Below are 13412 nucleotides of genomic sequence, written 5' to 3' on the forward strand. Positions count from 1 at the left end.
TCCTTATCTCTGCTGCCACTATGCTGAGGGCTTGCAGGCTCAGTGGATTACTTGGAGTACTGGGAACACTGGGAATACTGGGAGTACTGGGGTTACTCCGCTTGTCTGACCTACCACTATGCCGAGGGCTTGAAGGCTCCAAGGATTACTGGGAGCACTGGGAGCACTGAGCTCATTGCAGAGCAAAACCACGTCGGAGCAGCAGCTCCCACTAAGACGTTTCCTTATTTTTCTTCAGGAAAAACACAAGTCAAAACAATTTAACAATGAAATAGCTGGGGGGGGGGGGCGGGGTTGACACATCGCCCCCTCCTCGCGCCACCAACTTGTCCGGGGGACTTTTTATTTTCCCTGCGATGAAATTCAATAAAATGCAACAAAATCAAAGCCACCCGAGGAGGGGGGGGGGTCACACACATGCCCACGCACACGCGTGTCCATGGGGCCGGCAGCAGCTGGCCCCCGTTCCAGCCTTGTATCCACGAATCCGAGACACGTTGCAGGCAAAGCCTCCTCCAATCCTGCCTCGGCGACTCGAAAAGCCTGGCCAGGCTCCAGCCTGAAGATGTGTCTTTAATTTTTGCAGCATGACAGAAAAGAAAAGAATGTCATCGGAGGGTTTTTTATTTTTTTTAATAAATATATATGTATGGAGAGGGAGGGGAAATAAAAAAGCAAGGGGGGGGGGGAAGGACGGGATGATGCCACCTCATCAGCCCCCGGACACCCGCCCCAGGAATGCAGGAGGACTTGGAGAAAGGGTTGGGGGCTGGGAAAAGGGAAGAATTCCCACTTTAAATAAAAAAAAAAAAAAAGAAAGAAGAAGAATATAAAAAAAAAAAAGGCTGGAAAAGTCATTAGAATCCTCGGAAGCGGGATGGGAGATGCCAAGCACAGGCCTGGGCTCCCGTGGGATGTTGAGAGGGGTGGCACCCACCTGGGATCCTCCTGCTCTTAGGGGGTGTTTGGGGGGGGTTGGTGTCACATGCAGCCTCCCCTCAGTTTTGGGGGAATCCCAGAGCCTTTCCTGCACACCCCAGACTGGTTTTACTGGTGCAAACTGGGCATGTGGCTGGCAGTGTGGGAATGGAGGTGGGCACACCTAAAAAGATGGAGGTCACCCCAAAAAATTGGGGGTCACCCTAAAAACTCACCGGTCATGCCAAAAGGTGGTGGATGCTCCAAAAATACAGCAGATGCTCCAAAAAGTTGGTGGACACCCCAAAAATCTGGTGGACACCTCAAAAATTTGGTGGACACCCCAAAAATTTGCTGGATGCCCCTCAAAGTTTATGGGCCCCCAAAAAATCGGTGGATGCCCCAAAAATTGTCCAACCACCTCCAGGACAGAGGTTGCTCCCTGGGGGAGGTGGGAAGGGTGGAAGGGGGCAGCTCCCCCATCCCTTTTGGGTAGGACCTACTGAAAAGCGGGGTGCAGGGGGGGTAGGGAGGGGAGGGCGCAGGGGTTTGTTTGCCGAGGAGCTGGAGCAGGCGCCGGCATCTGGAGCGAGTTAACTCCCCTCGACAGCCCAGACACATGGATCGGATTAATTCCCTTTTTTCTCCCCCCCCCCCCCCGCCCCGCTTCCCTGTTCCCCGCTCCACAGCCCCGGGAGCCGCTCCGACCCATATGTCTCCCCCATCCCGCCACTATCGCCCCCTTCTCACCCCCCAAAAGACGGGGCCCCCCACCTCGGTGGTGGTCGCAGTGAGGATGAGGATGGTGTCCTGCAAGGTGGTGACACGCAGGTGTTTGTCCCCGTGGAAGGGGGATTCCCCCCACTGATGTCTCCACAGTAGGACCCCCCCTCTCCCAAGGGTGTCCCCGGTGTCCCCAAACCCGCCATGCCAGCACCAAGAACCCCTGGAGGGGGATGTTCCCGGACGCCCCACCCTTCTCGGACCCGAAGCACCTCGACCCCCCACTTTTCCCCCGCTCCATGGGGACGTGGTGGGCGACTCGCTGCCCCAGTGTCCTCCCCCCGCCCGCGGCCGCAGCCCGGCACCGCCCCGGCTATTCCTGGTGGCCCGTCCGGCCCTCGGCGCCCTCAATTGTGGCGTCAGGGCAGAACCCCGTAATCACGGGCCGCGACTCCCCGGCTATTTCCAGGGAAAATTGCTAAATTGGCCTCCGGGATGCCAACGCCACGCCGTGCCTCGGCGGGGGCACCGGCGGCCGGGGGGGGGGGCAGAACAGGATGGTCGTGTCCCCACCGGGATGGCACAGGGACCCCCGGGCTGAGGAGAGAACCTGATCCTGCTTGGCAGGTCCCTCTGCCTGGGATGGGTCCAGTAGGATTGGGGGTTCGGGCAAGCCCCCTCCCAGGGCTGGGACCCTCCTGGGGGGCTCATTCTCTTCATCTGAACCCCCACATCCGGGGTTGGGATCCTTCAAGGGGGTCCTCTTCCCCATCTGAACCCCCACATTTCCCCTGTGTTCAGCTCTGGGTCTTTCCTGGGGGGTCGTCTCCCCAGATCTCCATCCCCCCATTCAGGGCTGGGACCCTCCTGGGGGGCTCATCCCCCTGCATCTGCACCCCCAAATTCCAGGCCTGGATCCATCCGGGGGGGGCTCATTCCCCCCATCTGTACCCCCAAATCCCCCCATATTCAGACCGTGGCAGGGGAAGTCGTCCCTCACCCATCTGCACTCCCACATCCCACTTCTGGGGGCCTCATTCCCTCATCTTCACCCTCATCCCAAGACTTGAGTCCTGAGCAGGGCTGGGGATGGACAGGGGCTTTTTGGGCTTGGGGGATTTGGGGGAAGGGGGGATTCCCAGGCAGGGAGCAGCAGCCCAGCCCGGGCCCCCACAGTCTGGGCTCACAGAGCCAGGATGGAAACTCTGAGGGACGAGCTCCATGCTGAACATTTTCCGTTCCCAGTTCGCTTCCCTGTTCCCTTTTTTTTTTTCCTTTTTATTCCTTTTTTTCTTTTTTTTTTTTTCCCTTTTTCTTCAGTTTCATTGAAGAATTTGCTGCCCTCCCCAAACCTCCCCAGGTCAGTTCAGGGATAGGGAGATGCTCCCCAGCCCTATCCCAGCCAGAATGTGGGACTGGAAGGGATGTGGGGGGACCCTGAGCACCCCACATTCCCAAACACCCCCTAGGGAGGGGGTTGTTCATCCCTGAACCCCCAGGAAAAGCATCCCCAGGATCTGCTGGATTTATTTCTTGGGGCAGGGGGTGGGGTCAGGACTGGAGACAAGGAGGGGGATGGGGACAAGGATGGGGATTGGGGTGGGACGGGACAGGGACAAGGATGAGGATGGTATGGGGATAGGAATGGGATTGGGGACGGGATGGGGATAGGTTGGGTCTGGGAATATGCCTGGGGATGGGAGAGGGACAGGAATGGGAACGCGAGAGCTCCCGCGCTCCAGAGCCTGGCTGGGATCTCTCCTGGTGACCTCATCGGCCGTGGCTGGACCAGAGCCCAGGGCCTGGTGGGGACGATGGCTCTGGTGCCACGTGGCCAGGGCGTGGGGCTGCCAGCACCAGCCTCGCACCCTCCAGCCCCCCCCAGTTGCCAACCCCAAGGTGCAGGGGGTGTCCTGGGGGTGCCCTGGGGGTGCTGCACCCCAAAATGGGGGGGTGTGAAAATGCCAAGTGCCCCCCGGTAGGGATCGGGGTGAAGGTTTGGTGGTTTTTGGGGGCCAGAACTGTGGGGTGTCCCCTGCCAGCAGGAAGGGTGGCAGGGTCCCAAAGGGCACGCCTGGTACCAACCTGCCGCCACTGCTGGGCTCAGGGGTCTCATTTTCCAGTGGGAAATCGGGCACTGAGTGGGGCTGTTGGGTTGGGGTTGACGTTTGGGGTGGGTGGTTGGAGTATTTGAGTTGGTGGGCTGGTGGTTGAAGTTGTTGGGTGGGGTTCTCAGGGCCTTTGGGTATTGGGTCAGTGGTTGGGGTTGGTGGGTCAGGCTGGGGTATTTGGGTTGTTGGGGCTGTTTGTGTTGGGGGGTCAGTTGGGTTGGAGTATTTGAGATTTTGGATTGGGGTATTTGTGTTGGTGGTTGGGGTTTTTGAGCTGGGAAACTCAGGTTGTTGGGACTGGGGCTGGGCTGGGTTGGGGTTGCTGGGTTGCAATTGGTGGTTGGGGTTCATGGGTTGGATTATTTGGGTTGTTGGGGTTGTCGGGTTGGGGTTGGTGAGGCTGTTTGGGTTGTTGGGTTGGGGCATTTGGGTTGGTGGTTGGGGTTTGTGAGTTGGGGTATTTGGGTTGGGGTATTTGGGTTGACTTTGCTGGTTGGGCTGTTTGGAGCATGGTTGGATGGTCCAGCTCACTAGGAGTGATTTCCTTTAGATTTGGGGGTCAGGGTCCTCCAGACCTACAGGTGGACAGTGGCAGGGGTGGGTGGCAGGAGGGACAGACAGACAGACAGAGGCCAGGCAGTAAATGTCCCCAGAGAAGTGTGAGGACAGTCCCACAGTCCAGAGGGTCCCCCAGCCATGGGCACCCCCTGCTCCAGGGAGGTGCTGGGGGTGCTGGGTCCTGGAAAAGGGGATCTCCAGGGTGGGGGGTCCCCAGGGCTGGGGATTCCTGGGTGGTGGGGGCTCTGGAGCCTAGTGTGGCATCAGGATCTGTCCACCCCATAGGAAGAGCTGGGGCCTGGCAGGGGGAGCGGGGCCGGTGCCCCCTGCCCAGCCCTCCTCACCCAGCCCCCCCGGCTCTGCTGCCCCTGATGAGGAGTCCCTCCAGCTGGAGCTCGGCCCAACAGCAGCCATGCTCCAGCCCAGCGTCAGCTCTTCCTCCTCCTCCTCCTCCTCCTCCTCCTCCTCCTCCTCCTCCTCCTCCCCCTCCTCCTCCTCCTCCTCCTCTCCGGCCCCACGTCAGCATCTTCCTCTCAGGCCTCCCTCCCCTCTCGCCCCAGTTCATCCCAGTTCCCTGCCAGGGGATGGGACCAGCACAGTTAAGGGGGGTAGGGGGTTAACCCTTCCCTCACGGCCTCCTTCTCCCCATGGGAGTGTCCCCCCCTTCCCTGCCGTGTCCCTCATCCCCACGGAGTCTCCCATCCTGACAGGGTTCCCCCATCGCCACCGTTATTCCCCATCCCCGCAGGGTCCCTATTCCTGATGGGATCCCCCTATTCCTTCCATGTTTCATCCATCCCCACAGAGTCCCCATTCCTGACGGGATCCTCCCATCCTCACAACATTCTCCCATCCCCAGGGTGTCCCCTCACGCCTTCTATGCCCCCCCCACCCCCACAGTGTCCCCCCATCCCGACGGGGTCCCCCTCCATCGCCACAGTGTCCCCCAATCTCCACGGACTCCCCATTCCTGATGGGATCCCCCCCATCCCTCCCGTGTCCCCCTGTCCCCTCGGCATCCCCGCACCCATCCCCGCCACGTCCCTTTGGCAGCAGGATCCGGCCGTCGTGGAAATAGAGCGGGGGGGGTGTTGATGGAGGGGGGGACGATGGGGGGTCAGGGGCGTGGTCTGAAAGTGTGGGCGTGGCTTGCGTAGGAAGGGGCGGGGCTATCCACAAAGGGATTTCAAAGGGATAAAATTGGGGCAAAGCCAAAAAAACTTAAAACATTCCCCCCCCCCCCCAAAAAAAAAAGCAACCCAACCCCACCCTCCGCCGGGCTCGGCCCGTCGCTGTCCCTGCACACGTGTGCACCCGCCTGGGAGGGGAAACTGAGGCACGGCGGGGCCACAGATGTGGTCCACAGTGTCCCCATGTCACGGGCTGTGCCCAGCGCCGGGATCCCCCCTCGTTGCCCACACAGACCCCTAGGAAAGGCAGCAGTGGGCTGCAAGGGGGGTTCCCCCACCCCAACCCCCCTGGATCCCCCAGCCCACCGCCCCACGAGCCCTAACGGGGAGCAGCCGTGTCCCCACGTGGGGACAGGGACGGTGGATCGGCTGAGTGTCTGCGGTGCCCGGCACATTCCTCTGGCCCTGCCGGCCGGTGCCTCCTCCCTTGGCGGGACGGCTGCTGACGGCCCTCACCCCCTCCCTGCCCCCCCGACATTTGGGGCAGGCGCAGGCGATACCCTTGGCTCCCATCCCACCGCTGACACGTCTCCGGCACAGCCTCCACGTCGGCAGGCGAGGGGGGGCCCGAGGGCTGTGCCAGGAGCTGGGGGGGCTGGGGAGGGCCCCCCGCCTTGTGCCGGGATGGTTCCCACCCTGCTCACCCCCCGGGGGGGGGGCTGCAGCACAGGGACCACCCACCTGGGCATCTCTCCGAGCAGCTGGCAGGGACCTGGACGGGCTGGGAGGTTCCACACTGTGCCACGCTGTGCCATGGGCAGGGCTGGAGACACTGTGCCATGGGAAGAGCTGGGATATGCCACAGTGTGCCACACTGTGCCATGGGCAGGGCTGGGGGCACTGTTCCATGGGCAGGGCTGGGATGTGCCACAGTGTGCCACACTGTGCCACGCTGTGCCATGGGCAGGACTGGGAATGCTTTGCCATGGGCAGTACTGGGGGCACTGTGCCATGGGAAGAGCTGGGATGTGCCACACTGTGCCAGGGGCAGGACTGGGGACACTATGTCATGGGAAGAGATGAGGACAGTGTCATGGCAAGGGCTGTGGTGTGCCACACTGTGCCATGCTGTGCCATGGGAAGATATGAGAATGCTGTGCCATGGGAAGGGACAGGGGCATGCCACACTGTGCCACGGGCAGTCCTTGGAGGCACACTATGGGCAATGCTGGAGCCATGGCAGGGGAAGGACTGGAGCTGTGCCAGGGGCACCATGGCCCGGCCGCACCCCCCTGGCCATACCACGGGCAGACCCCACCCTGCTTCATGTGCCAGTGCCCATCCCCAGTGCCAGCACAGGCCGGTGCCGCAGGGCAGGACACGCTGGGGCAGCCGGGCCCGGCTCCACAGGTGCTACTGAGCCCTCTATGTAGGTCAGGGTGAGATTAAGGTGAGTCCCCCACCCCTGCCCACGGGCACAGCAGGCAGCCAGCATGTCCCACGGGCACTGGCAGGCCTGGACAGGTGGGGCCCCACCGTGGGGACACGCTGGGTGTCATCCCAGAGAGCTGTGTCACATCACTGACTCCTGTGGCACCCATGGGCTCACCCCGGTGGTGGGCAAGGGGGTCAATGCTGCTCCACAGCAGGGAAGGGTTTTGGGGGAATAAAAGGGGTTTGTGGTAAACCCAAGGGTGGTTTCTTGCTTTTAGGGGCTGTTGCTGCCGTGCCTTGAAATGTCCCCTTGGCTATGGCACAGCTGTCCCTATGCCAGCTGCCCCTCTGGTCTCTACTGTCTGTCCTTTATCCCATCCGTCCTGTCATCCGTCCCTCCCTTCATTCATCCATCCTGCTTTCCATACATACATTCATCCCTACATCTCTCCATCCTTCCCTCCACCCTTCAATCCATCCATGAATCCATCCATCCCACCATCCTTCCTGCCATTCATCCATCCATCCATCCATCCATCCCTCCCACTATTACACTCCTTTACTTATTTATTTATCCCTCCATTCCTCTGCTTCTCCATCCCTTCTCCATCCCTCCACACAAACTTGGGTGCAGCCCCTGCGTGTGCAACCCCGGCACGTGCAACCACTGCTCATGCACATGCGTGACACAGGCACATGAATCAGCCCCGGCCGGACGCGTGTGCACCCACAGACAGACCCACACGGGCCTCCCCTCGCCATCCACCTCCACGGTGGCACCCGACCCCCATTCCCATTGCCAGTGGGATGCTCTCCTGCCTTTGGGTGCTGGGTGGCCGTGCTGCCTGCAGTGTCCAGCTCCAGCCCTGGGCCGGGTGCCAAATTCCTCCGCCTCCGCAGGAAGCCGTCGACACTGGCTCTGCAGCGGGGCCAGGCCCGGCCGGAGGGATGCCGGAGGGATGCCGGAGGGATGCCGGAGCGGGAGAGGGCTGGAGGAGAGAAAGCAGGTCAGCCCCTAGCCGCCAGCGTCACCCTGGCAGCGGCAGCGGCGGCGGCTCCTTCGAGGAAGCAGGGCGAGGATCCGGCCCCGTGACGTCCCTCCGGCGCTCACGGCCCGGCCAACGCACTCAAGGAACCCGCTGGGCCCCAAACAGGGGGTAAGCCCCAAACGGGGGCGTTTTCTCCCCCCCGGGGGCTACCACAGCCTGAGGATGAGGAGGGAGGTGACCCGCTGTGGGGCTCAAGGGTGTGATGAAGGGGAGCAGAGGGTTCAGGTCAGGCAGCTCCTGCACTGTCTCCCTGTGGTGTTCCATCCCTGTGTGCTGCTCCCATCCCTGGGCATTGCTCCCATCCCCAGGTACCACTCCCAACCCTAGGTACTCCTTCTACACCCCTGTTGTCCCCCCAGTCCCAGGTGATGTCCCTGGGTACCACTCCATCTCCAGGTGATGTGCCCACCCTGAGCCCTGCTCCCATCCTGGGTGCTGCTCCCAGCCCTGAGCAGTGCTCCCATCCCCACACTGTCCCCTCCACCCCCGGGTCATGTCCCCGCTCCAGGTGATGTCCCCATCCTCGAGTAGCTCCATCTCCAGGTGATGTGCTCACCCCAATCCATGCTCCCATTCCGGGCGCTGCTCCCATCCTCATGCCAATCCCATCCCCTCGTACTGCTCCCATCCCTGGACAGCACTCCCTCCCTGTGTCAGAATCCCACTCCCATCCCCGTCTCCATAACCTCCTTCCCCCCACCTCGTCCCCCTTCCCGCGGTGGGAACCCGGGGGTCCCTGCTCTTTTCCCGTGCTCCCTCCCCTCCTCCCTGCCGCCGCTTAAACACAAACACGGCTCAGTGGAAAATGTGACCGGCCGAGGAGCTGCCGATAACTGGGGCCGGGATGGGGCCAACTGGAACAGCACGGGCTTGGCTGCGGCTCCGGCTCAGCCCGGGGCAGCCGAGGGGGGGGGCGGGGGACCCTGTGGGGGGGACAGCTCGGGACTCCCTCCCGCCTCATTCCCTCCCACCTTCAGCATCCATCCGACACCGCTCCGGCAGCCGGCGCTGGCTGCGGCCCCGCGGGAGGGACACAGGGGAAGAGGGGACACACAGTGGGACCTGTGCTTGGCCCAGCTCTGCCCTGCGGGGGGGTGGAGACCCCCAGGGTGACGGCACAGGAGCAGGATGGAAGTGCCTGGGGATGGTGCCGGATGGAGAGGATGGAGATGCCCAGGGATGGTGGCACTTGGGCAGCACAGAGATGCCCAGGGATGGTGGCGTATGGACAGGACAGAGATGCCCATGGATGGTGCTGGATGGGGAGGATGGAGATGCCCAGGGATGGTGGTACATGGGCAGGATGAACATTCCTGGGATGGTACTGGAGGGAGAGGATGAAGATGCCCAGGGACGGTGCTGAATGGGAAGGATGGAGTTGTTCAGGGTCAGTGGCACGTGGGCAGCATGGAGATGCCAAGGGACGATGGCACACGGGCAGGATGGTGGTGCCCTGGGATGGTGCTGGATGGGGAGGTTGGTGATGCCTGGGGATGGTGACAGATGGGTACAAATTAGATGCCCAGGATCAGTGGCTCATGGACAGCACAGAGATGCCCTGGGACAATACTGGATGGAGTGAGGATGGAGATTCCCAGGAATGGTGCTGGATGGGGGGATGGAGATGCCTGGCGTGGTGGCACAGAGGCAGGATAGAGATACCCAGTGATAGTGGCATGTGGGCAGGATGGAGATGTCCAGGGGTGGTGCTGGACAGGGAGGACAGAGATGCCCAGGGCCGGTGCCAGATGGGGAAGACGCAGGTGCCCAGGGCCGGTGCCAGGAGGGCCGGCGGTGCCCGCGGGAGGACGGTGCCAGGAGGGCACCGGGAGGTGCAGCCCCGTCCCCACAGCCGGAGGTGTGTGGGCCGGGAGCAGCCGCGGCCGAGGAGCCCGTTTGTTTCTCATTAGCGGCTCTTGGCAGGAGCTGTGGAAAAAATAGCTTCAAACAGGGAGCTGGAAGGGAAAAGGCTGGGCCGAGGGAGTGGAGAGGGGCCGTGGTGGGGAAGGGGGGCACGGGGCCAGGCGGGGGCGGGGAGGGGGTCCAAGGGACGGTGGCCTGGACGGGGTGGGGGGATAGGGACAGGGGGACACGAGATGTTCCCTCTGCGGCGTCACGGCGGCCAAGGGAGAGGCGGCCGGGTCCGTTCGGGGACCTCGGTCATGCGTGTGACCGTGCTCACTTGTGCACACTCGTACACGTTTGTACATGTTTGTTACAGGCTTGCACACGCATGTGTGCACAGGGCAGTGAGCATAGCGCATGTGTGCACCCTCGATGACCTGAGCAGCCCCGAAGAGGGGACAGGGACACACGGCTGGGCGCATCCATCCGCACGGGGCATCTCGGCCCCCCGTCCTCCCAGAGAAACTGAGGCACGTCGAGAATGCCCCCGGGGTCCCGTCCCTGCCCCGCCATGGGGCTCCCGCTACCGCCGCAGCTGGTTCTCACGTTTTGGGGGGGGCCTGTCACAGCCCCTTACGCAACCGCGTGTCTGCGAGCGCCGCCAAGGCAGCCCAAAGCGAGCAGGGGGAGCGCGGGGGGGCCCGGGGTCCTCCCTGCCTCCTGCCACGACAAGAGTTTGGCAGCGACGGGGGCGTGACCCGCCCTGGCGTGGCTGTGCCAGGGTGGCACCGGTGCCAGGCTGTCCCATGTGTCCCCTCCTGTGACACCACCCTGGCCTGGGAAACGGGTAGCGGGCGAGACGAGGTCACTCGGGGACACGGCTGGGGATGGCGCTTGTCCCTGCGCCGGAGCTGGTGGCACCGTGGCAGCCTTGGCAGCGGGCACAGGGTTGGCACCGCGGTGTCCTGCAGGCACAGGGAGACTTCCACACGGGGCGCCGTGTGCCAAGGGATGCATGTGTGTGTGTGTGCATATGTGTACATGTGTGCACATGTGTGTGCACCCCCTGTGCTGGTGCCCGCGTGTCCGCCCTGTTTGGCTGCCAGCACCCACCTGGCGACGCAGATGTTTCTGCCTCCAGCCGGGATTTAATTCCACCCTTTCTGTGGCTGGTGTGTAATTAGGAGCCCAAAAGAAGCCCCGGGCACCATTCCCCTCATGCCCTGGGGGGGCACCCACCCAGCACCCCAGGCTGGGCTCAGGGGGCAACACCTGGCCCCGAGGGGGTGAAGGAGCCCCGTGTCCTGCAGCTGAGACTGACAAACTCAGTGTAGTCAGGACGAGGTGTCTCACCTGGCTAGGGGGCTCTGCCTGAGCAAGAGGTTGATTTTGGGGGGTCCCCATCAGGGCATGGGAAGACACGTGGTGGCAAATCCTTCGTTAAACCCTTGAGCTAATTATGGGGCTGGAGCTGCCTGTGACCCCTGTGGTAAAGCCCTCGTGCCTCAGGCAGCCCTAAACTCCTTAGGGGGATGATCCTGCTTAGGGCACCCCACGGCTCATTCCCCCCTCGACCCTCCATTTCTCTAACCCTCTCTTCCAAACTGCCCCCTTGTCCCCCCACGCACATTCCCTCTTCCACCACCTCCCCATCTGCCCTTGGGCCACTTACCTGCTCACCAATGCCACCACGGTGCCGGGGGGCAGAGTGTGGGGCAGCCCCTGTGTCACCCGGCTCAGCCTGGCATGGGGCTCAGGGAGCTGATTGGATTTGGGAGCTTATCGTGCTGAGCTGGCAGCTCGACGGCTCTTCACACTTGCGGGGGGATATTGTGCCTTCAGCCTTGCTGCCTCCTCCTCATCCTCACCTTGGCCTTGGCAGCAGGGCACAACCTCAGGATGTGAAGGGCCCCCCTGTGCCAACCCGGGGATCCCCTCTATCACCTCAAGCACTCCTTTTGTCACCCTGAGCATCCCCTGTGTCACCCTGGGAAACCTCTTTGTCACCTTGAGCACCTGCTGTGCCATCACCCTGAGCACCATTCTGGGCATCCACTGTCACCCTGGCACCCCACCTACCACCCTGAGCACCCCCTGTATCACCCCAGCCACCTACTGTTACTCTGGCACCCCACCTGTCACCCCGGACACCCCATCTGCCACCCCAAGAACACCCTGTCACCCTGAGTAGTCCCTGTCACCCTGGGCACCCCCTCATGCCCTCCCCAGTTTGGAGGCTCCTCTCCTCAACAGGGTGCCAGCACCCCTTGGCATGGTCCCACCCCTAAAAAAGCCCAGCTTACCCCAAACTGCCCCACCACAGGGGTGCCCCCTGAGCCCCCACCCAGTGCAAGGTCCACAGTGGGGCAGGGAGGGTGCAAAGGGCACCGGGTGTGGGGTGCTGGGCACAGGGAGTAGGGTGCGCCCGGGTCCAGAGGGCGGCTCTGGCACGGAAGTGACATGGCTGGGCCGGGGGACACCTGGTTCGTTGGCAGGGGGCCGGGGGGCACAGAAGTCACGGGCACCCCGCAGAGGGTGCTATGCCTGGAAGGAGCCCGTGGGGATGGGGGTTGTGGGATGAGGAGATGGAGAGACGCCGTGAGTCCTGTGGGTGTGGGGACAGGGCTGGGGTGGGCAGACACCCCTGAGTGCCAAGGAGGGGGTATGTGCCAGCCCCCAGCACACACCTCCCGGTGTTCCCAGGACTACGTTCTTCATCATCGCCGTCACCATCGTAGTCATCGCCTTCCTCATCCTCACCTTCCGCCTCTGCTACAAGTTGTGCCAAGATCCTGTGCCCCCCCCAGCCTACAGGATGCCCCAGGGCCCCATGTCCCTCCCATCTGATGGAGACACCCGTGGCCCTGTGCCCCCCCCGCTGGCACCGATGCCCACGCTGCCCAGTCTGCCCAGTGGGGCCATCCCAGTGGGGCTGGAGCCCCCACCCTACAGCGAGGTGGGTTAGGGTGCTGGGCTGAGACTGGAGGGGGGGTCGAGGTGGGCTATTGGGTGGTGGGTGCTGGGATATGGGGTGGTGGGTGCTGGGATATGGGGTGGTGAGTGCTGGGATATGGGGTGGTGGGTGCTGGGATATGGGGTGGTGAGTGCTGGGATATGGGGTGGTGGGTGCTGGGATATGGGGTGGTGAGTGCTGGGATATGGGGTGGTGGGCGTTGAGGTTATGGGGAGGTGGGTGTTGGGATATGGGGAGGTGGGTGCTGGGATATGGGGTGGTGGGTGCTGGGATATGGGGTGGTGGGTGTTGGGTTATGGGGTGGTGAGTGTTGGGATATGAGGTGATGGGTCTGGCATATGGGGTGGTGGGTGCTGAGGTTATGGGGTGGTGGGTGCTGGGTTATGGGGTGGTGGGTGTTGGGATATGAGGTGATGGGTCTGGCTTATGGGGTGGTGGGTGCTGAGGTTATGGGGTGGTGGGTGCTGGGGATATGAGGTGGTGGGTGATTGGACATTGGGGTGATGGATGGTGGATATGAGGGGGGGGTTGGGATATGGGGTGGTGGGTGGCCTATGGGACTCAGCAGGGCATGGGTGAGACCCCCAACCCCTTCCCCATACCAGGGCTCCCCCCTTACTCCCACACACCCCGCCTTGCCCCTCAACGAGGACACCTTTCTTCTCTTGGG

At 62.7% G+C, this 13412-nt stretch overlaps 1 long non-coding RNA gene across 1 annotated transcript; it reads right to left on the bottom strand.

Moving 5' to 3' along the window:
* Nucleotides 1–7428: 7428 nt before the first annotated feature.
* On the bottom strand, nt 7429–9901 carry LOC116798726. Its single transcript, XR_004360938.1, has 2 exons — nt 9586–9901; nt 7429–7863 (listed from the first exon to the last, which is right to left on the bottom strand). It is a non-coding gene; the product is annotated as an uncharacterized LOC116798726 (long non-coding RNA).
* Nucleotides 9902–13412: the final 3511 nt, after the last annotated feature.

This window comes from Chiroxiphia lanceolata, chromosome 26 (genome assembly GCF_009829145.1).
Source record: "Chiroxiphia lanceolata isolate bChiLan1 chromosome 26, bChiLan1.pri, whole genome shotgun sequence".
In the NCBI taxonomy this organism is placed as follows: domain Eukaryota; kingdom Metazoa; phylum Chordata; class Aves; order Passeriformes; family Pipridae; genus Chiroxiphia; species Chiroxiphia lanceolata.